At 35.6% G+C, this 23,427-nt stretch overlaps 1 pseudogene; it reads right to left on the bottom strand.

The window, feature by feature from the left end:
* Positions 1-9,083: 9,083 nt before the first annotated feature.
* On the bottom strand, positions 9,084-9,659 carry LOC149203094 (nudix hydrolase 20, chloroplastic-like; annotated as a pseudogene).
* Between the last annotated feature and the right edge of the window lie 13,768 nt (positions 9,660-23,427).

The following is a 23,427-nucleotide window of genomic DNA, read 5'->3' as shown; positions in this document are numbered from 1 at the left end:
AAATTTTTGTTTCAGTGTCTTAAAATTAACTGCCCACAAAATATTCTTGGCTAAAATTATCTTCCTTAGTGATTATTTAGGGTCGATTCCTATGGCAATATTTCCAGAGTCCACGGAAGGGAATCCTGGTCCATTTCCTTCTTTTGGAAACGTTGGTGCTCCTTATATGGCAACGTTGTCCCTCCCTGCATTAACCGTTGGTTTACTTGTCTGGTTATTTTCGACCTCAGTAATCCTGACTATCCCAACTACTGCCCACTGTCTCCTTCATTCAAATCGCATCACGATGATTCTAAGGTTGACCCCTCACCTTCTTCCCCTATTTCTTCACCTTCCTCTTCTACTTCCCCAGGGGAAAGTTTCAAATCTAGTAACCAGGAGGCTAAGAAGAAGAAGATGAAGATGAAGAAGAAGAAGTCAACTAAGAAAGAGGCCAACCGTGTGACTGCTACTCCAAATGCACCTCCTATAGGAAAACCTTATGTTCCTCCATGGAAGGTTAGATTCCCTTGCAAGGTGTGTAAGGGTGACCAACTCCTCCAAGACTGTCCTGGCATTCCTAGAGTCTTAGAGGTATGGTCTCAAAATCTAGATCGATCATCCCCATCGACCTCTAGAGATCATGTCGTTGCTACAACCTCGGCTAATGATGGTAAGAAGAAAGGAAAGATTAGATTTCCCTGTAGGCTATGTGAAGGAGGCATCTTCTTCACCTTTGTCCTCTTATGGATAAAGCTTCCAAAGTTTTGGAAAACCTTACAGCCCCTCAACCCCAACTCCTTGCTGGTTATCAGAAGCTTTCTTATGACCCTCTCCCGGTTGGTAAAGAGATTTACCTGGGTTCATCTCTTGTTCGTCCTGCTCTTCCTGAGCGAGAATCTTCTGTGTCTATTCCCGACCAACCATTGGTCAAAAAGAGTGTGGACTTGGCTCTGCCACTAGTTTCTCACTCTGTTTCGGAAGAGCGTAGTGATCATACTACTCATGTTCTTCTCGTCTCCTTAAATTCTCATGAATCGAAGAGTGACCCTCCTGTCCCAGTTGTTCAAGGGAGTCCTTCTTCTATTCCTGCAGAGCATGGGGGTGATCATATAATTCCCCCACCAAGTAGTTCTGTCATGTCTTTCGATTGGAGTCACTTGACTGCTTTCCACCTCGCATCTTATGTGCCTTTCCATATCATAGTACAAGCCTATAATATGGTCGTACCTGGCACTATATTAGATGAAGGCGTGTTTGTTAGTATCATGTCTTCTACTACATGGAAAGCTTTGGGCTCCCCACAGCTTGTTCCTCTCACCCAGAATATGTTGGCTTTCAACGGAGGAACCATTCAACCCTTAGGGATCTTTCCATAGTTCCCTATTACTTTGGGAGGAAAGACCATCTATATAGACGTGATGGTAGTCCAAGGTTCATTAGATTTCAATCTCCTCCTTGGAAGCGATTATGTGTATATCATGGGAGCTCTTGTTTCTTCGCTTTTCCGTGTGGTTTGTTTTCTGCATGAAGGGAGAATAGTGACCATTGATCAATTCTTGTTCATTGATCACTAGGCGCCTCCTTTGCAACCATTATCCCCTATCGGCTCTTGTTTCCAAGCAATACCTTCCCTGCCACAGGTCAATTATGTGGCTACCCATTCCATCTCTGCATCTACTGATGATCACATAGATGGTATCGTTAATTATGTACTAGGGGCATTGGAACCTGATCTATCTTTGGTACCAAATGGCATGTATTCTTCCTGGAGCCTTATCCTTCCATCTAGTGAAGACCTCTTGGGAGCCATGTTCTCATATGGGCCATGAACATTTGTATGAGGATAGTTTTTGTCTTGTCTTAACCTCGTTAAAAAATGAAACAAAGGGTCTGCAGCATAGTTTTTGCCTTGTGTCAAGCTTGTTAAAAAATGAAACAAGGGTCTAGAGCATAGTTCCTTGTCTTGTGTCAAGCTTGTTAAAAAATGAAACAAGGGTCTCGAGGATATTTCTTTTACTGTGTCAACCTCATTATAAAATGAAGCAACTCCCTTTTCAAATCGAGTATTTGATTAAGATCTCGTAAAATCCTAGTCCAGTCTTTCCAAGATCTCATAAGTCAACCTTCATTCCATCCACCTAGTTGAATGAAATTAAGATTGGGGGGCTTGTACCTTGATTTGAGTCATTATGTTAGGGGCATGCAAAATTATAGCAAGCATAGTTTTTCATTTCAAGCTTTTGTAAACATGAAATCGAATCCAAGCATAATTATTCATGGTTAAAGCTTGTGTAAAAATGAAGCCATGCCCGATTTGTATCTCGTGATTGCCATTTTTTTTTATCAGTTAATTTCTACTAGATGAGCCTTGGTTGTTTCATTCCATCGCCACCATCTCTTTGGCCGATCATATGCTTTCACTAGGTTGTTTTTCCTTTCCCGAGGGACCGCAGTGATGAGTGGTTTTATTAGCCAACCTCTTCACCATTACATGTTTTGAGCAATTCCACCATTGCCAAAACTAGTTGCTACCCTTTATACCACTCATTCCTCCAAGACAAGTCACCTTTAAGTTTTTTTCTAACTCATAAAGGATGAAAAGATTGTTGAGCTCTTATCGCTTTGAACTCATTAAAGGTTGTGAAGCATCATCTATCCAGTATAATTTTACCCCTTTTACGGACTCGGATAGATTATTTACGAAAAAGGTATACATTGATCTATCATGGTTAATAGGTTCCCTTGGGTATTGTTTTCTACCTTTTTGGATTCAAGGGAAAATTTTACGAAAAGGGACCTTCGGAGTTTTCTTTTTAGTGTCTTTTTCAAACTCTCTAAATATGAAAAAGACTCTGAATTTTACCTATGTCGGACTCGTTAAACCCTGACGACATTGGACTTGTCATCATGATGAGACCGAGCTTCTCCTTCCTAGGGCTCGTTAAAGTTTACCAGGTCAGATTTGTCCAAAGGAAAAACTTATATTACAAGCATATGTTATCCCCTTCAAGCTTTTGTTTCAAAAATAATTGAGGTACTTGCCAGAAATGGTGGGGGGAAATTTGGAAGTATTCCGTTGCTTGTATTAATTATTATGGTAGCTTGTCACTCTTGAACATCGACACTCTTTCTGCTTCATGTCAGGTTGGGATATCCTCACTTTATCATTGGCCTTCCGAGTTTTGGGTTATCCATTTTGCCTCATTCAATCTGATCCTTGCTGCATCATCATGACCTTTGATCCCTTGGTACCAAAATGCTGCCAAACTTCGGAGTCATGTTGTCGATATGTTCAAGAGCTTAATCCATCTACAGTTTGTATCCTTACACACCTTCCTCAAATTCTCTCTCTCATCCACATTCATCTTGGTCCTTTGTCTTGCGTTAATGATGTGGGAAACATTATGGCCCTCCTTCGACTGATCACTTCTTGTCGACTTCAACTCATTATCCAGGAAGTTGATCTAGAGACTCCTTTCTGGTAACTTGGAGCTTGCATGCCTTAATGGCCAGTTCTTTGCATTCAACGATAGGCTTTCATTATTGGCCTTTGATCAGGTGATTTCATGGGTGTTCAACTTAAGATCATTCTTCACACTTTGTGGATTTTACTAGCAGTACCTTGAGAACCATTGACATTATTGGTGGTCTCTCTCACGCTTGTTAACGATTTACATCATTCACCAGTAATGAAGCAAGTTTCTAGTATGCTCGACTTCAGCCCATCTATTCGCGTATTAGAATTTGTACCTTGATTGGGTTGAGATTTAAGACCCTGGGCACAGATTACACAAGTCCAGGTTGTGTGCATTGGTTCATGATTGTATACATGACTCTTTTGATTGGATGGTTGTGACCATACCTAAGCCTTTTATCTAGTCCTTATAATTGGATGGTTGTGTCCATGCCATAGATTGCTTATGTTTATCTTCTTGATGGCTGCACCCATGCCTTATGCACATGTATTTCCTTTCACTATGTACTTATGTATCAGAGATATTAGTTGTACTTGCATTTGCAAGTTCTTCGCGATGGTGTTTTGTTTCAGTTACGGATTCGTAAAGCATTTCGCCCCTCCCACTCTCTCAGCCTTCATGCATTAGGGGGCATTTATTACATAGTGTTTCGTCACTGACCCCACATTCCCTAATTCCGGACATTGCTGGTCCGTGTTATTGACATATGCTTTGTGTCATGTTGCAAAATATGTGTCAGTTTCTTCCTTGTCATCTCAGGAAGAATACCTCAGTTCATTACTCCTAGAGAAAACCCTTTTTAACCTTTGTTTTTGGGTCGTTGCGGGTCATCAATTATTCCACCCGCGAAGATGGCCAAGATTGAACTAAGCCTAGCGACATCGTCGCTATGTCCCTGTGTTTCACTCGCGATGAGCTACTTTTGGCAAGTTTGTTTAACAAATTGTTGATGAGCAGTCCCAGGATTGATTGTTGGATCAGATGAGCTCGACTCCCTCCTTTGGGATGGTTGTTCTGCCCTTTGTGCAACCTCCCAAATGGATAAGCTCTTTCTCCCATCTCTTATGGAGGCTCCTCCTCTTATAAATATCTCCTTCATGGCTAAGATTGGTTGGTGGAAGTTCAGTTCAGTGGAAGTTAAATATAGAGAGAGTTTTGCTAGAGTTTGGAAGTAGCCTCTTATGTAACATAGCTTGGAATAGTTTTGTGTGGAATTGGCTTGATTGTATGAGTGTCCTAGCATCATAATTTTTCCTTTTGGGTAGGAGAGGGAGTTATTCATCCTCTTGGGAGACAATTCATAAGTGAATGCTTGCGGAGACATGCTGACTAGACCCTTCAAGGAGACCTACAATGTCGAGGCATGGTTGTAAGTTTTACTTCGGTTTATATTAATAAAAATCAATGGTTTATTTCCTATATCTTATCTCAAATTGCATATTGATAGCTTGAAGTTCCTTGACCCTTTAAGTATGTCGTTTTTGTCATATTCTATTATGTTCGTTGTTGTTCTTTGTATGTTGTTTTCAGGTACAAAAGTGATTAAAACAAGAGCTGGAGCAACACAACGGGAATTTCATCAAATGAGGATTTGAAGGTAGGCCTTCATGACATTAACTATCTAAGGGAATTTGCTTTGATATTGTTCTTGTTGTGACTAGACCCACTCTAGGGCTAGAGGGGTTGCCTCTGTCTATAGGGGGAACTTGTCTGCTTCACACAAACATTACTCCAAATACACTTCATAAATTTCCAACATTTTAGGAGTACTACAAAATATTGTTGTGAGAACACTCTATAAAATATTGCAAGAATACTGTTGAGAGAACCCTTTATAGTGAAAGCATGGCATGCATGAGAAATGCATTATATTGAGCACTGCAATGAACATATGTATTCTAAAGGTATCCCCATGATATGTAATCCACACCAAGATGATAACAAAGTGCATTGAGTGGAACCTCATTGATTGGGATGTGTTCACTTAAAATAAATTGACCAGCACCAGTATAGAATAGTTAATAAAATATAAGAAGGCCACCCAAATTCATTTATATTGGAAAAACACTTTGTCTAACCATTCTCAATCATATATTCTGAAAGCATAGAAAGAGCACAATGTAAATTCCAATATTCTATTGTCATTTGTTTCAAACGAGTCTCAAGCCTTAGTAACACAACAATCATTTCAAAGTCTTGTTTGTCATGAGCATGCTCAATGAAATTGGCTTCAAGTAAACCCTCCAAAATGGCATTAGAAGTTGTGAGCATTTAAAAGAGGAGCTTCCTTTGTGAAGCCAATTGTAGTGACAACTGAGACCTCCTTGCTACCACCAACTTGTGGTTTGTACAGAATAAATTATGGAAATTTAAGATCAGCAACAATTGTATGATGCTCTACCACTCGACCACGCAATATAATTTTGAAATGGCTTGGAAACTCAAGATATAATATAGAGGCATATAAACGAAGAGAATAGTGTATGTAATTTGAAATATGTTGTTCATTGTTGCTTGTTCGCAACATCGATTTTATCAACTTTAGGCCCTCTCCTCAATGCAATATCCTATTTGTCTGACTCAAAGTCAAACTCAATTTGACCATCAACATTTAACCATAAATTATAAACAATAACATTTGTGTCATGTTTTCCAATATCATCAAATGGTTTGAGTAAATCATCTTCAATTGAGTAAGGTGACCATTGTAAGAGCGTTGACAAATTCTGAGCCCAATCTTCTACAGTGGAACAAATCAATCTTTTAAGTTGTCTTGAAAATGATAATTCTAAGTCCACTATTGGAACTATAATATCTTCATGTCCAGTCTCCCTTTTTCTATCAAATGCAAGCACATGCTTTAGCAAAATGGGGAATCATAACCAATGGGCAACATGTCTTGCTGCGTTTCTCTCCTGTGCAGCTAGCCATTCTTTCAAAGTTCCTTCAACTGGAAGGTTTGCAATCCAACCAGAAATTCTTGATGGTAAGGATTTCTCAGTACTTTGGCCCTTCCATATTTTATGCATTCAATCATGCACATGTCAATATGCTCACCAAGCGATAATTAAACATTGTAAGCACTCCATGGTAGATATATCATCTATGAGAGAAACCCAAGAATAATATAAATGTTTCAGCGCCAGCTTACACACCCAACCACAACTAAATGCCTTAATGTAACACCATATAATTCAACTTAAAGTTGTTTGCAAGGTTCTTGCCATATTTTCAACTTAAAGTTGTTTGCAAGATTCTCTTGGAGAAAGATTTATTATTACACTATAACCAACATTATGAAAAGTCGTCAATCCATTGCAAAGAGGAAACAAAAAATTATATTGTCTCACTGTTCTGTTGAAAATACCAATGAGGGCACAAAACCCTAATTTGTACCAATAACATTATAATGGATGAAACCTTATAATTTGGAGGGAGCATTGTATATTAAGAGAAAAATTATATTGTCTTATTGTTCTGTTGAAAATACCAATAAAGGCACAAAACCCTAACTTGTACCAATAATAGATGAAACCTTATAATTTGAAAATAGCAATATATATTAAGATTTTTCCATTCAAAACCCCCAACATTTTCCTGCCTATATTACACATTAGATAGCATGAACATTGCATACATTAGAACCTCCTTAAATGAATGTTCTAGGATATCCTTGTAAGGCAACCCAAAACAAGTGTATGAAGTCGTGATGCGAATTAAAAATCATGGTCATATGTATTATTATTGTGCGCCATAATCCATTTGAAAATCAATGAGCCAACAAACCATAAGCAAACAAGTCAATATATCAACCCCGATTAGAAGCTTCTCTATTTGTGCAATATATAATCGTGCAAAATATAAACGTTGATATAAATGTGAGCGTCGACATAGATGTGAACCTATGAGAATGCTGCTCCATGAGAATAAAATACAAGCATTCAAATAATATGTATGCTATCCAAATTAATGCTCTCAACATAATAATAATGCTCTTCATATTAATTCTCTCCACCATATAATATGTTTTCCCTTTAAACCATGCTCCAACGCAATTCAGCCCATGAGTAATACCAAATGAGGTTGGCAATAAAAAGTTTTTCCAAATAAACGATCAATATCCTCCTTCACGGCTGGCTTTGTAATATTTAATTCTGCTCCAATGTGTTAATTGTTGCAAGTAACATTGCAAATTCTATTGGATTTGTAACATTTATTCTGCTTCAACGTGTGCAACTACCAGTTTAAATTTATTCTAAATATGTTAAATGTTGTGAACTGGATCCAATGTTGTGCAACTTGATCTAGCTCAAAGCAGGTTTGTATGATATCAAAATTGTTCCAGCAATGCTCCAATATAAATGAACAATTTAAACAAGTATTAATGCTATAGCATTAATGTACTGAGGCTAGGGTTGTTCCAACAATGATGTTGGAAATAATAACACTGATCCAAAGGTGAATTATAAATGAACAATAAAGCGTTAATGCTATAGCACTGAATGTATTAACGCTGGCCTGGCCTGCTTCAAAAATTACTGTTGCTCCAAAGATGACGCTGGAAATGATGATAACGTTGCTCCAAAGGTGAATTTGTATTAATGTTGGGTGAATTTCTATTAATGTTTCTTCATAGCTTTATGTATTGTAATGTATTAATCAACATTCTCAAAAAATAGGCAACAAATACTAACACAATATGGCTCATGTCTATTATCAATTATATACTTACATTATGCACCAATATATTTACCAAGATAATGTTTACCAAAACTATTCAACATGATAACCAAAATAATATTCACTATTTACTAACATATCTATCAATTTATTTACCAAGATAATATTCACTATTTACCAACATAATTATGGAGATAATATTCAACTAAGCTTTGCACCAAAATGATATTCACCAACCCTATTCACTAAGATAATATTCACTTGTAATTACTTGATTATAGGTGACTCATCCCAATAATTTACGTATCAAATAAATTCTTATACACATGATTAAAAAAACACTAAATATATCCACATATAAATTCCACCCATCCTTAAATCAACCCATAATTTATATAAACAAATAATAGTTTTTCTTCCTAACCAATTTTTTTCCACACCAAAACCATTACCAAAAAACATGTGGTCTTCCTCCAAACCACTTACCTCTCAATTCCAATCAACTCCATATATCATAAATAGTTTAACGTATCGCGTTCAAATATATATATCCTCTTTCCAATATTATCACTCTCCAAACAATAAAGAAAGTCTCTTGAATCTATATCTAAACATTATAACTCTCGAAACTATATATATATAATAATGTTCCTCTCCAAATTGTAGCTCTCGAATTATGTGCCAACCCGTATGCTGCGCTCAAATAATATAATAATAACTCTGTATTATATTATGTTGTGTATCCATATGCATGAATGCTTGGAATATGCTACCATAATACCATATGGTGTTGGGTTAATACATGAATCTATATGATGCATTAATATATAAAGTTGTTGCTTCATATGTAACGCGTCAATGGTTGTTGTGTTAATATTGTAATTGCACATCAATATTGTAATATTGAAAGCATTCACCATTAATCATAATCCTAGCCAGCATACCTCATGTGACAAGATGGTCAAAGCTACCTACAAATGTTGTTTTTGTCTCATGTTTCTTTTAGATCCAAAGAATATTTTCACCATCGATGTCAATATATTAGTTCATATGGACACCATATGCCTTGGTTTCAAAGAATATAGCATGCTTACATTCCAATGAGAACATTAATTTTGTGCCAAATGCAAAATCCCTCAGATACAACTTTTTTTTTCAAGAAATACAAATCGCATCTTCTTTATGTAACCACTTAATGGCCCCTTGTATCGCTTTAGTTCTTTCATTTGGTATTTTTAACTAAAGATATAGAGTGATATATCCACTTGTGCAGGTTCCATTGATAAACAACCAATGTTCAGGTCAAAGTTGTTTACTAGTATAAGAATATTTTGAAATTGTTTCAGGTGTGCTACACATTCGCACTTTGTTACCAAATTTATCCAAGGCCAAGTCCTAGGAGGCTTGTTTCTCATCCTAAGCCATTCCATTAACGAGCATCTTTTCTATGCTCAATCCACCATCTCTGGTACTGCAAACCAATTTGATTTTGTTTAATGGAAACTTGTTAAAGTGAGTCATGAATGAAGTACATCTTCTGCTACTCAAATACAATGTGGGTTAACATGGAATTCTTCACAACATAGTGGTGCCAATGTATTTTAAAAGTGATGGATTTGGAAACCATGATGTCCACTTAAAACCCAGACAGATATGCAAAAAGAAATATTGGATGTCCAGTAGCTCTTTCCAATTTTACACTCTCAAAACAAGTGATGTTTATATGATTTTCCTTTCTTTTGTATTTTCCTACTTCTTTTCATAAAAATCTCATGAAATCCTACACACAACCCATAGAGCCTTTGAATCACATTTATTGGTCAATCATGTCTTTAAGGAGCATTGTCTTCCCATGAGGTACCATTGCTCTAACATGGATTTTGACAAGACTGTTCATTGCTTCATGAACAAGTCCCCGTAAGATCATGATAAATTCATTATGTTATTGAAATCATAGGCTGCTCCTTTTTCTTCCTCTTCCATATTTTGGTAGGTTTCGTTCTACTATCTGCATTTCTTTTTAATTTAGAGTTTTTTCTACTTTGATTTGCTTCCATCATCTATTTAGGATTCTTGTAATGTTCCAAAAAGGAAATAATAGTGATAAACAAAGTAAAATACCATACAACATCGATATATTTAAACAGCAATCGAACACCCACAATTTATACTGAAACTGCACCAAAATTCAGTCATTTTATTATATATGGAAAAGAGTACAATGCATGAAATGTGTGCACCTGGGATTGCCAAAGCAAGCTAAACAATCACATGTGAGAAATATGCTACCCGGATGCAGAGGAAAGGCTTCTCCTCAATGTTCTGCATTGGCCCTAGAAATTCTACAATTGTTGGCTAAAAGAAACCCCTGTTTGAGCCTTCAGAATGCTCAGAAATTTCTGCCAAAATAATCTTGAGCTCTCCACCCAAAAACCCAAAAAGGGTTTGTCCTATCTCCAAGCCAAAGTCGAACCCACAAAATGGTGCAAATTCATCAGCTAATTGGCAATTCACTCTCCTATAAGAATTAAGATTTCAGGTTTGAATATTGCCTAAAAAATTCTGTAAAATTAGCCGTAGACTCTTCTCAATAAACCCACAAAAACCCATAAAGGGTTTTGGCTAAATCCACCAATCTTCGGTGACCCCCAATAAGTGCAAATTGCGTAATTTGGCTAGAAAATGCCCCACAAAACTAATATTGTTGAATTAAGCCCAAATCCACTACTGGAAATCTCTCCCGACTTTGGCTAAATTCTCTCTTGAGGAATACCTCCAATCTCTGACCTTTATCTCTCCTCAACCTCTATTCCTCCAACACCTAGAAATGTAGAATTTCAGCCCCAAGAATTCTCTCAACTCAGCCTTGCTAATCACCACAAAATCTCTGGCTAAATTAGGGGAAAACCTCTACAAATCCTTTGGTGTTCTACTTCTTCGTAATTGATCTCCCCACAAGAAATTTGAAGCACTTATGCACCCTGGAAGAAAAATGTACCAACTGAAATAAATTGAAAATATGCCCAATGGAAACTTTGAATGAAGCTCCCCAAATTGCCTCACTAGGGAGACACTCATAGTTCTCCGAAATGATGGTGGAATTCTCGCTCGAAAATTCCTTATGCTGAACAACACGATTGTCTTAGCTAAGCAGCTCAAAAGAACTAATGTTTGAATTGTCAAATGATCAAAGATACCAAATGGAGGCCTCCAAGCTCTATTTATAATTGCTAGTCCTCTCCCTTTATGGTCCCCACCTTCCATTAATAAAATATTACTTTTCCACCATTCTTCATTAAAATAATAATTTCCACTTTTCTCCCACAAAATAATATTTTCTCCTTTTTATTTAATATCACCAAAAATTGGCAAAACTCCTCAGTGAATTTTACACTCACAAAAATTAGGAACATTAAAATTCTTTAGGGTATATGGTAGCCTGCGGTCATTGGCTTTATGTCCAAGGTTGTGACATAAATAACATCTTATTTGATCAAGGTATGGTTGAGCTGGTGTGTGACTTTTTGTGCCCCCTTTTGCATATAGTTTACATTCAACAAGTTTATGTCCAAATTCATTGCACAATTAACAATAACCATGGAAATGATTTGTGTACTTGTTGAATGAATGCCTTTTTTGTTTGCTTGCTTAAGGGAGTCTTCTCATTTTCTGCATCTTTTGTTGATTAAACTTTATCTTCTTGGTCTTACATTTTTCTACAACATATCCTCATTCCTGACAAGAAAAAACTTTATATTTTTCCCAGGAGAAAAGAATCTCCTTTAAGATCTTCCAAATTTGTTCAATTCATTTTCTTGCAGTGAACCCTTTCTGCATCTCATTCATTTGCTTTTGATGTTTTTTCTTGTTTTTGTTTTCTTCTCTATTAATCATGGTGCTTGTCCCTTCTCCTACAAGTCTTTATAGGAAAGATTCATTATCATCTTTAATGTCTTCCTTTATTGAGTTCTTCATGGAGGCAAGGTCCTCTTTGAACTTCTTACACAACCTACTATTTTCTTCTAACTTACATATAACTTAATCAACCTCAGCTTCTATTATTTTGCACTGTAGGTCTCTCTCCTTGATTTTACTGCTCATCACCTCTTCTAGTCTCCTTGCTTTTTAAGTTGTATCTTCAGGCTGACAATTTCCTCCTTGTATGCATGCTCTTTCTCATCACATATCTGCACTAGTTTATTCAAACCTTTGTTCTCATTCTTCATTATTTCTATACTAACCAATGATAAGTCAAGCCTAGCTTGATTTTTGTCTATTTTTCCTTCATGAGAGTGAGGCACATTCACATAGGTAGAGGTTTCATTTGACTAAACACTTTCCTTTTGACATGGTTTTTTCCCTTTCTTCTTTGTCTTTCCATTCTCTACATTGTTGTTGCTAGCCTCTGCATGAATGAGCTACAACCTATCCTAGATTTCTTTTGCAGAAGTTAAATCTATTAGTGTATCAAGATCTTTATTATGAAGATCGTTATACATGACAAATTTTCCTTTATCATTCCATTGTTGTTCTTGCAAAGAGGGATAACCTTTGCAGTAACCATCACATACAAGTTTCCGTACACTAGAACCATAAGCTAACAGTTCATATTTTACCTTATCTCTTCATTCATGAAATTTTGTTGTACTTAACACAGGTACACTTTGATAGTCCATGACTCAACCAGATCTACCTTCAAGTTGTTAGACTTATACAGAAGGAACATGCTCTAATACCAATTGATTAAAACTTGACTAAACTGATGGGGGGGGGTTAATTAGTTTAGCATACTCATGTACATTAAAATTATTTTCATTAAACTCATTAATTGAAACATTACATGAGAATCTTAACAAATAATGACCAACAAACTGAATATGTGAACATTAAGTAATATGCAAACCAAAACATCACATTAACACATAATAACAAGACATATTGAGACCAGATATATGTGGAAACCCATAAAGGTGGAAAACCACAATTTTATTATTGTTGTGATGCAAAGGCAAGCTCCTACACCTTATTAGATTTGATTTTTTGTATGCTCCAACCTATTGGAAGTTGCTACCTCAAATTTCTGCAAGCTGCAACTGTAAGAAAGCTCTAACTCCCATTTGTTTTCTCTAGGCTACAACCCAGAGGAGGCTACTACCTAAGTAGGCTCCAACCTAATTTTGATCAAACCACTACTTGAAAGGAGACTACCATCTCCTGATGTAAACAAGAAATAATAATGTGTTTGTTTACCTGGTCATAAATTATGCATATCTCCATCTTCATTCCTACATCTTCTTCCCTTCAAATCTGCTTCACAACTTCATATGTTCTAGGTAACTAATGCATAATAGCTCAATTATGTCTCTCACATTCTCCCATTCTCTAACCTCTGAATGCCTTCCAAAATCACATCTTTTATAAAGATATTTTGCTACTTGTTTGTATCCCACATAGGAATATGAAGTGAATAAGCTTGACTCTTTTCCTTCCACTCATTCGTTTCCAATCTCTTCAGATCTTGAATACTGAAACACAAAAATAAATAATCCATCCAATATTAATTGCATCCATATGTAATTATTGAATGCATCAACCTAATTTCAAGATCAAATAAAAATATTTATCATTAATGCATCACAACAATATTTGCAACACCTTCTCCTTTGCCTTGGAATCTTGCCTTTGCATCACAACAATTCAGCTCAATCAACAATTTTACATCACAACAAATTCTTCAATATAGAAATCTCTACAACATTATCAAAATATTTTAATGTTTCACAACTCCTCCTCCTTTTTATGCTCCTTTTCCTTATTTTTCTCCTTGCTACTCCTTGCATTGTTGTTGCTCCTTGCATTGTTGTTGTTGCTTTCCTTGCTACTTCTTTTTTCTCCATGCATTGTTGTTGCTCCTTGCCTTGCTACTTCTTGTTGCTCCTTGTTTCTCCTTGCATTCCTTCAATGATCCTTTGTATTGTTGCTCCTTGCATTGTTTCTTCTTCTTGCCTTACTGCTTCTTGCTCCTCCTTGCATTGTTGTGGTTGCATTCCTATGATGCTCCTTTGCCATCAATGAATATTGCCAACATTTAATCCCCTTAATATTCATTTTTACCTGGCCACCTAAAAATAATAATGGTGCTACAAATGTTTCTTCATTGAATTGCTTTACCATGACCTTGAAGGTCTTCTTTTGAAGTAAAGGCTTCAAATCTATTTCTCTTCCATATATAAGGGGACCACTTCAGTTCAGAAGCCATTTGATCTTATAAATACAATGATGAACATCACATTCACTAGTAAATTTAACCTCTAATATGATAAAGATGAGCTTCTTATCACAATCTCTGCCTGCTAAGATATTACTCAACTCTTTGTGAAATTGATCAAACCTATTAACAAAACTAGAGCCACTTATTTCTTCATGATGTTGTGAGGACGAAGTCCCATGTGAGGCCTCATAAAAAAAAATTGTGCTCCATTAATGTATATATGTATAATTTTTAGAAGGCAGGCAACAACACTTTAATTAATTGCTTCCATGCATGACTCTGGTGAAGTGCCTACTTGGACTTTGGGCATGTAAATGTAAAGAGCTTTCATGAAATTGTGGTATTCAACATATCTGGGAAATTCACCATATTCAAGAAGAGGGACAAGATGCTCATTGCCCATTCTACAGAAGTTCAAATCGCCATCCTCGAACCAACTATTGAATTGAATTGAAATTTGAATAGTTCCTTTAAATATTTTCACCTCTGATATTGTAGAAACTCTTGGAATCTAGTTCTCCATGGTCAAGAAAATACAATGATTATACCCATCACAAAATACAACATTACCTAGTGTGTGAGTCGCATTCATAGAAGTAGTTGATTTCTTGAATTGTCTCTCAATTGTAACATTAAATTCATCGGAAAGCCTGACATCATTCTTAGAATTTTTCACATGAATTATTAAAGCTTCTTGGTTCCATGGGCGCATTTTTATGGATACCAAACCATTTTTTCTCAGTGCACGATCTATCTCCCTTGCATTATGAAGCTCAACCAAGGCTGCCATTTGGAGGACTTTGCAAATCTTTGACATATATTTTAGGTCATGGTCTCACAATACACTAGCAACTAAAAGAACGACATTTGAACCTTTCAACGGAGCGTGATATAATTGCCACACATCAATGAGGAACTCTTTGTGCAACACAAGGCACTCTTTCCAAACATCCTCTAAATGATTAAGAGTAACTTCCCTGTATAGCAATGAAGAAAAGCTTTTCTTTTGAACATGACAATGAATTGTTCAGTGACTCTCCTGAACATCTCTTAAATGGAGGTAGAAATTCCTATAAAAGTACATGGCATTGTCAATCCTATGGTAGGAATGCCACAAACACTAGATTTTACATTGATTGGAATCCACTGAACAAAATAGGAGGATTCTTTGTTCTGTACATTCATCGTCCATTCATCTATTTCTTTGGTTCTCATATTCCCTCTGAAAATTGTAAATGTAGATAGAGACCTTCCATGCTTAGGCTTAGCTACACACATCATGTTCTTTGCAACCCACATTTGTTGGGATAGTTTTGGAATTGTAAGGGCACGATATTCCTGATAACCCTGGGAAGTGAGAGGGGAAAAACCCACCATGAAAAAGAACACATGAGGGAATGGGATAAGGTTGATTACGAGTTTCGAGAGATCATAGTTCAACTGGCTAGGAAATCTAACGCAGCACGTAACTCCACTCATAGTGGCCGAGATCAGGTGATTCAGATCCCTAAATGTTGGAGAGGAAATTTTGAGTGTTTTGAAGCATATATCATATAGTGCTTCATTATCCAGCACCTTACATTCATATGAATTTTCCACGAGTTGATGAACTAAAAGTGTGGCATTATAAGGATCTACAATTGTGTCAAACATGTTAGGGGATGGGAAAGCCGAGAATGTAAGCATCATCTAATCCAAATACTCTTCTCCGATCTTAGATATAATCAGCGTGCCCATGCTTGATCTAGTTCGACCTCCCAGAGAATGACAGACCTGAAAAAATTGCATTCAGTCACATTTCATCACCTATTCACACCACGTCACATTAATTTATGATATTATAAATATGTTTGATGCCCATGTTGAAGATCAAATTTCCTCCATTATATACAATTATATTCTCCAAGATGATCTGGAAGTTTTTAAAGTAATACGGAACTTTAGGAAATTATGTCCATTTGAATTGGCCAAGATCAGGACTCAAGCATCTAAGGATTTTCAGGTGTTTGAAAGAGGATGCTAGCATCAACCAGCTAGAAATAAAATCTAGTTAAGGAAACTCTGATTGGTTTATCGTTGAACCATAACCCAACCACATAAGGTTCTGCTCTCATAATGATGATGTATTTTCCAAATCACCTCCCACCTTAAGAAAGGTTTATTCTTTGTGTGTCGTGTAACAGGTAGGCTCTTGTAGGCTCATATTCGCAATGCCTTGGCTTGTCTTACTCACTGAAATTAAATAGCTCCCATAAAACTATCCCCCTTTCCAAACATTTAAAATTAAACCATGAGGCATTTCATCATTCTTATTATTTTTCATCAAAGCAAGAATGTATTCCCTTTGTAGAGCTGTGAGCAAATGTTATCAAGGTGCCATCAAATTTTACAATTTTAATCTTATGTTAGAACTTCCTTGAATATCTTTAATATTTTAGCGGTGCCATATTGGGGTATAATCAAGGGCATAAGAGGGATCACTTCTTCACATGAATAAAGTTTTGTAGCTTCAACCAAGCTAGCTAGAAGACCATCAGATATTATATTCCTTTCTTATGACTTAGACTTTATTGGACCGGGGTTAAACAACTGCTTTTGACACTACATGGACCATTCCCTTGCCAAATATACATATGCATGAAATATTCTACATCAACAAGGAACTCCTTTGTAATTAAGAATTTGTATAATATCCTCAGCATGGCCAATATCCATGGTCTCTTCAAGCCCATGATGAAGGTCTATGTTGACCAAAACTCTCGCCACCACTTTGTTTCTAGTAATTTTGTATGAGGAGTCATAATCAAGGAAGGTCCCCAATGAATTTCCAAGATCTTTAAAAATTCTCTCATTATATTGCTAAGTTGGAAGGCCAGATAAACAAATCCATATTGGCACTATGTCCATTCTTTCCTTATTTGCATTGAAAAGGTGGGTCGATAACATGAAAATGATCTGGGTGGAGACAATTTGCCATACCTTCTACTATATATTTTTTCCTCATATGGAGTCAAGAAATAGCTTGATCCATCCATTCAATTGTTGTTCAATTTAAGGAATCTCTACGACATACAAGCATAACTCCCTTTCATCCCATGGTTTGATAATATATTATTTAAAATACCTTTCGTGAGCTCAACCAAATAGAGTTTTTTCATCCAGGGTTGTCACATTCTTCATGACCACATCATCACCAAGAGCCAGAATGATCTTTGGATGTGAAATTTTTTTTTTAGGCAATAACTCTTATTTTGTTTGGAATTCAAGGTTTTATCAAACAAAAATTATTAGTCCTTCATAGTATATTTCAAACCCTTATCACCTAATTTCCTCCCATTACTTCCTATGGAATTTAAACATTCTGACCCTCCAGTAGATAAAACTTCAATTATAAAAGTGTTGTTGCTTGGCTTGATGCCTTCCTTTAGGAGAGAATAAAAATGTGGAAATAGAAAAGGGGAATAATTATTTACAAAAATTAGTTCTATGGGCCCCTTTACATAAATATCTTCCAAAGTTCTAGAAAATTCCTAGATTCCATGTGATTCTAGACACACCAAATATATACCTATAGTAGGAAGAAAATGCTCTATAATTGGAAGGGCCCACTAGAAGACTCCAGATCTAGAGGCCATTAAGCCCCTATCCTCTGAATGGGATAAAAGATTTGGAGAAAAAACTCTGAATGGGACCAAGAAAGAGGAGATCAAAGTTAGTGACCCAATAGGTGGTCCTTGAGCCTCTACCATTGTAGAGGATTTTGACATCTCATAAGTGTAGGAGGTTGAGGCCATGATATTACCTTGAAAAACACAAACACAGTTTTTCTTGAACATTAGAGTAGACACTCAAATGTTAGAGCACCAATGGGTGTTACAAAAGCAAGCATTGAAAAATAAAACTTATGCAAATCCTTCCCCTACCATTTTTTTTAGCTATAGTGAACATCCATTATGACAGGAAAATGTTGAAGTAAAGGTTTTGTTTGAAAATATTTCCCAATATGTCAACACTAAGAAACTACGCAGAAGTCTTTAATACAAGGTGTTTTCCTTGTAGAGACAAAAATAATTTCTCATCTCCCTTGCAATGCAACACACCATCTCTCTCTCTCTCTCTCTCTCTCTCTCTCTCTCTCTCTCTCTCTCTCTCTCTCTCTCTCTCTCTCTCTATATATATATATATATATATATATATATATATATAATTTGAGGATTATTTCATATTACTATAGTAAAAATTATTTTCTATAGTTTAATATCTAGTTCTTAAAAATATATAATTGGAAGTGAAGAGGAATTGATAAGTGTTGATGGTATGTTAAAATAACTTTTAATCACTTTATGCTAAATTTTCATTAACAACCCTTTCATTACTAATATTGAAGTTTACTTTTATGCTTGTACTAGATATTACATTGATTATAAGACATGCTCAAGGGGCTTTGCAGGGCATGATAATACTTCCACATGATCATTCATTTCACACGGAAAGGGACTATTCACTCTTAGTGGCTTCATAAATCCTTAGAAGTTTAGGAGATATTAATAGCGATAAAAAAGTATCAATAACAAGAACAAAAACAAAAAATAACACCATATAGAATATGGGACATAAAGCCATAAGTAAAACATAATATCTAATATATAATTTTTGAGTGTGTCTATGTTGTGCTCCTTTTATATCAACTCCTTCCATCAAATTTTTAATGTCATATTGGAGGAGGATAAGCTGAACTGTTTAAAATTCTTAACCATCTACAATCAAATTGAAAATAAGCATTGCAAATGAATATGTATATTTTAAACCCTTGATGGGGGTGTTAATGTAGATGGACAAAACTTGGGTTTATGTGCGCACCACCTTTGGGCATTCATGCGCTCATTTGATTTGGTAGTACGTAACACCTCCCTCACATGCATGAACATGTTCTTAAATATTTGGAGGTGGTTTCGTTTGATGGTGCATAGTGAGAAGGAATTCCTCAGTCTTGTGTGGCATATCATTTGATTTCTAATTCGAGGGGGGGATCCACTCTTGGTGTGTTTACTTTAAGTAATTTTCTTGTGGGGGAGTGAGAATCACATATTTTCCCTCACGTGTTTCATGAAGGCGATGCTCTGGACACAGTATATTCGGTGGGTGATGGAGTGGCGAGCTCCTCCTGGTGGTATGGTGAATAGATATTGTAAAGTTTTGGTTCATTGTTGTGGATCTTGGTCCCATGGAATCAGTTGTTTTTCACTTAATTTTCGTGTTTTCATTCTCTTGTGTGCATTTTTATCTGCCCTAATTTGTTTATAGTTCCAGTATTGAAAGTCTTATATCCAAGGAAAATTTTAAGGATGGAAAATTTTCTTGAAGTTTAAAAACATTGGTGAATCTCACTAATCCCTAATATGCAACTATAAAATGTTTACTGATATATTTGTAAAATTATTCAAAATTATATTGATTTTATATATAGTCTCTATACAACGTTGGCAATTTTTAAGGTAAAATAATTTTATATTCTAAAATTTGGGCAAATCATCTTTTATAAAAATTGGAAATTGGTGTATCTTTTTTGTGGAAAAATCATGGAATAATTAGCCCACTGGGCGAACATTAGCCCCTAACATTTTCCATGTTATATCTGCATGGTCTAGGGCATGGGGTTTTGTTTATTGTCTCTATCTATGTTGAGTCGTAGGTGTTTGTGTAGTCGATTATTTCTATTTCATGTCGTGGGTAGTTGGTGTGGGTGATCTCTTGTGGAGAGCCACATTGGCTTCCCGTGGTATTGTTCTTGAGTCCAGGAGTTCTATTGTTTTATGTGGTTAGTCTAGTACAAGGAAGGGGTGTTGTATGGATCAAATGTTGAAGGACAATATGTCTGTCATGGAGTTTGTTTCAACTCTTTTTTGTGTTTGTGGTCTAATTTCTAAGTACAGTCACTTTATTCGGGGAAACTGTGATGGCACAATGTGTTAGTGTCTTGACTTGGTCGAAGATAGAGGCTGGTCTATTTGTCCTTTTACAGGTAGGGGAAATCCCTATAAATATTTCAATCAACCTATCCTCGAATCTGACATGCCTCTAAGGAACCGTCAGAGAAGTAGAAGGGGTAGTGGAAGTACTACTTAGCCTCATTATAGGGGAAAGATTGTTTACCCATGAATCAATGCCATCCTATTTGAACATTATCACCCCAAATGTGTGTCTGGAAATAAGAGAATTGGAGGTGAAGGTGGGTGAAGAAAGGAAATCATTGTTTGAATCAAATTTTCTTAAATTTTTTAATAGATGGGTTCCAGATCTGGGACACACTACAGGTAGGAAAAAATGATTCTTAAATTTGGTTGCCCTTCATTGGCAAATGAAGACACTATTGGTCTTAGTTCTCAGAGACAAACAAGTTGAGAAATACAACATATTTTCATCCTTGGAGGATGTTAAGAGAGTTTTGAGGAACTTTCATTTCACTGTGGATGGAACTAGTGCCTGCCTGAGACATGTTGAAATCCACGTACCCTGCAAGTCAAACAATGGTGACCATGATGAGTCACCTAGTTATAATGTTTGTGCTTTGGGAATAGTATCCTTTCATGACAAGGATTAGCGATTACAATTGGTTAATGGTGGTTGACTCCCCTAGTGGTGTCGTTTGTGTTCCAATTCAGCCTAGTATGGGCATTTATCTTGAGGAATTATGGTGACATATAACATCACAGCCCTGTGTTTGGTATGGCCATGTGTTTTGGTTTCGTTAAGCTAATGTTTTTTTATGGATCCAAGATGAAATGTGTCTCCTGCTATGCTAGTTCTGAGAGCCAAATTGGGTTTCTCGTATGTCGATATGGTAATATCTTGTTGTTTGGTCTATCCGTGTTTCTTGTTGGGTAGCTTGTATGCTCAACTTGGTAAGGATTTGTAAAAGTCAATATGTCAATATCTAGTTTTTGTTGGGTATATGCAAAAGAGGTGGAGTTCCTTTGTTGGAATTCCCTTGAAGTACAACTACTTATCCATGTATCTTTGTTTCTATGACTAATACAAAGCACTAGATTTTACAAACGAATATGAAGATTTTAAAGAATTGGTCTTGAGAATCAAGAAAAGTGCGTTGAAGCATCAATAAGAATAAAATGTTTTCCTCTTGTTTTTTTTTCCTTTCAATACATTTTTTTAGTATCAATGCTCCTTGGTTTATTTCAATATCATTTGTATGGTAATTTATTTAAAAGAAGAATATATTATACTCTATAATTTAAATAGTTTTAATTTACATAATATACATATTTTATATACTACTATAGATTAAAAATCATACATATATGTTATTATTTATCCTACAACATAGTACACTTTAACATATGCACTATTAATCTCTTGTTATGCATTAATACATTTATAATTATAATTATATACTTAATACTGCACCTTTATGCTTCTTCTCACTTTTACAATGTTCATACTTTGTCCATACTACTTATTTCTTTACATGCTCCTTATAATTACTCCTTTCTTGAAGATGGACCCGATTGGTGGTTTTGAAACGATGATTGAAACTCTCAAATTTGTGGATATTCCTCCATTAATAAATATCATCCTTGTTATTGTAGGAGATGACACAGAAGAACATGGAAAGTCAAAGCATAATTGCCTTCTCTATAAGAGGATGCTTTCGAAATAGTAATAAAAATGAGTCCTCAAGTCAGAGATATAAATAAAGAGGGATATCTATCACTAGGAAAATTTATAAAGGTATGTTAGAGATGTGGAAGAGAAGGGGATTACAAGAAATATTGTAGATCCAAAATTTCTAATAAAGGGAAGGGATTTATGTTGATCCTTCTATATAAGAAAAAACCTTCTCAAATGAAGGAGGGGATGCGCTTGTTCAAGTACACATATATATCATGAGGCATAGTTTTTCAACTCAGGTGCATCCATTCATATGAATCCTCATATGGAGTGGGTTTGTGAGTATAAAAGATATGATGGTAGTGATGCTTTCCAAAGAGATGAATCAACAACCATAATCATAGGCTGATGAAAATTAAAATAAAAGCTTATGGATACAAGGATTGAAACACTCCCTAGTGTTCTACAAATCCCATGATTTGCCAAAAATCTAATTCTATAAAAAATATGAGTGACGTTGGTGTAAAATCAATGTCTAAATACGAAGCCTGTAGGATGGTTCGAGGGGTAATGATATTGTTGCGGAAATTTTGGCTCGAGGCTATATATATATTGTTGGGAATAAATATTAGTGATGGGTGCAGTAATTCCATTGTCCCTAAGAATGGAGTTTGAAAAGGTAAAACTCCTATAATCTCTATATATAGGACTATATTGTGGCATCAAAAACTAGAATATATTAGTGAGAAGGACCTTCAAGTTCTACCATGGTAAAATTATGGTAGAATGAATGCCTAATTACTCTCTAGATTTTGATTTATTTGATCATTACTTATATGGAATGTATAATTGGGTAAGATTCTCCTATAGTGCTACAAGGATAGAGATAATATTACAGTTGGAGTAGTAGTGATGTGTGTGGACATATATCGATTTCATAATTCGGTAAGTCTATGCATTGTGTCTCCTTTCCAAGTGAATTATTGAGAAACACATGGATTCATTTAATAAAAAGTAATTCTAAAGTATTTGAAAATTTTAAAAATATTAATGCCTTCTCAAAAATAAGACATCGAATAAAATTAAGGTGCTGATAATAGATAATGGTGGAGAATTCTATGGGAATGAATTTGAGGAATTATATAAAGAGTGAAGTAAAAAAAGGTAGAAAAAGGTTATACACACATCTAAAAAAAATGGAGTTGTAGAAAGGATGAATAAGACATTGATGGGAAAAAACAAGGATCATAATTAGTGGTTCTAGATTAGGACAAGAATTCCATAAGGAGGTAGTGGATACTACATGATTCTTGGTAAATATATCACCCTCATTATTGTTGTATTTCAAGGATCCACATGAGGTATGGACTAGTGATAAACCATATCTTAAAC

This window comes from Pinus tabuliformis, chromosome 2_1 (genome assembly GCF_031772625.1).
Source record: "Pinus tabuliformis cultivar Carrire ecotype Pingquan chromosome 2_1, CPIR1, whole genome shotgun sequence".
Classification (NCBI taxonomy): Eukaryota; Viridiplantae; Streptophyta; class Pinopsida; order Pinales; family Pinaceae; genus Pinus; species Pinus tabuliformis.
Note: the sequence above shows the minus strand (reverse complement) of the source record. Positions and strands in the feature narration are given on the sequence as shown.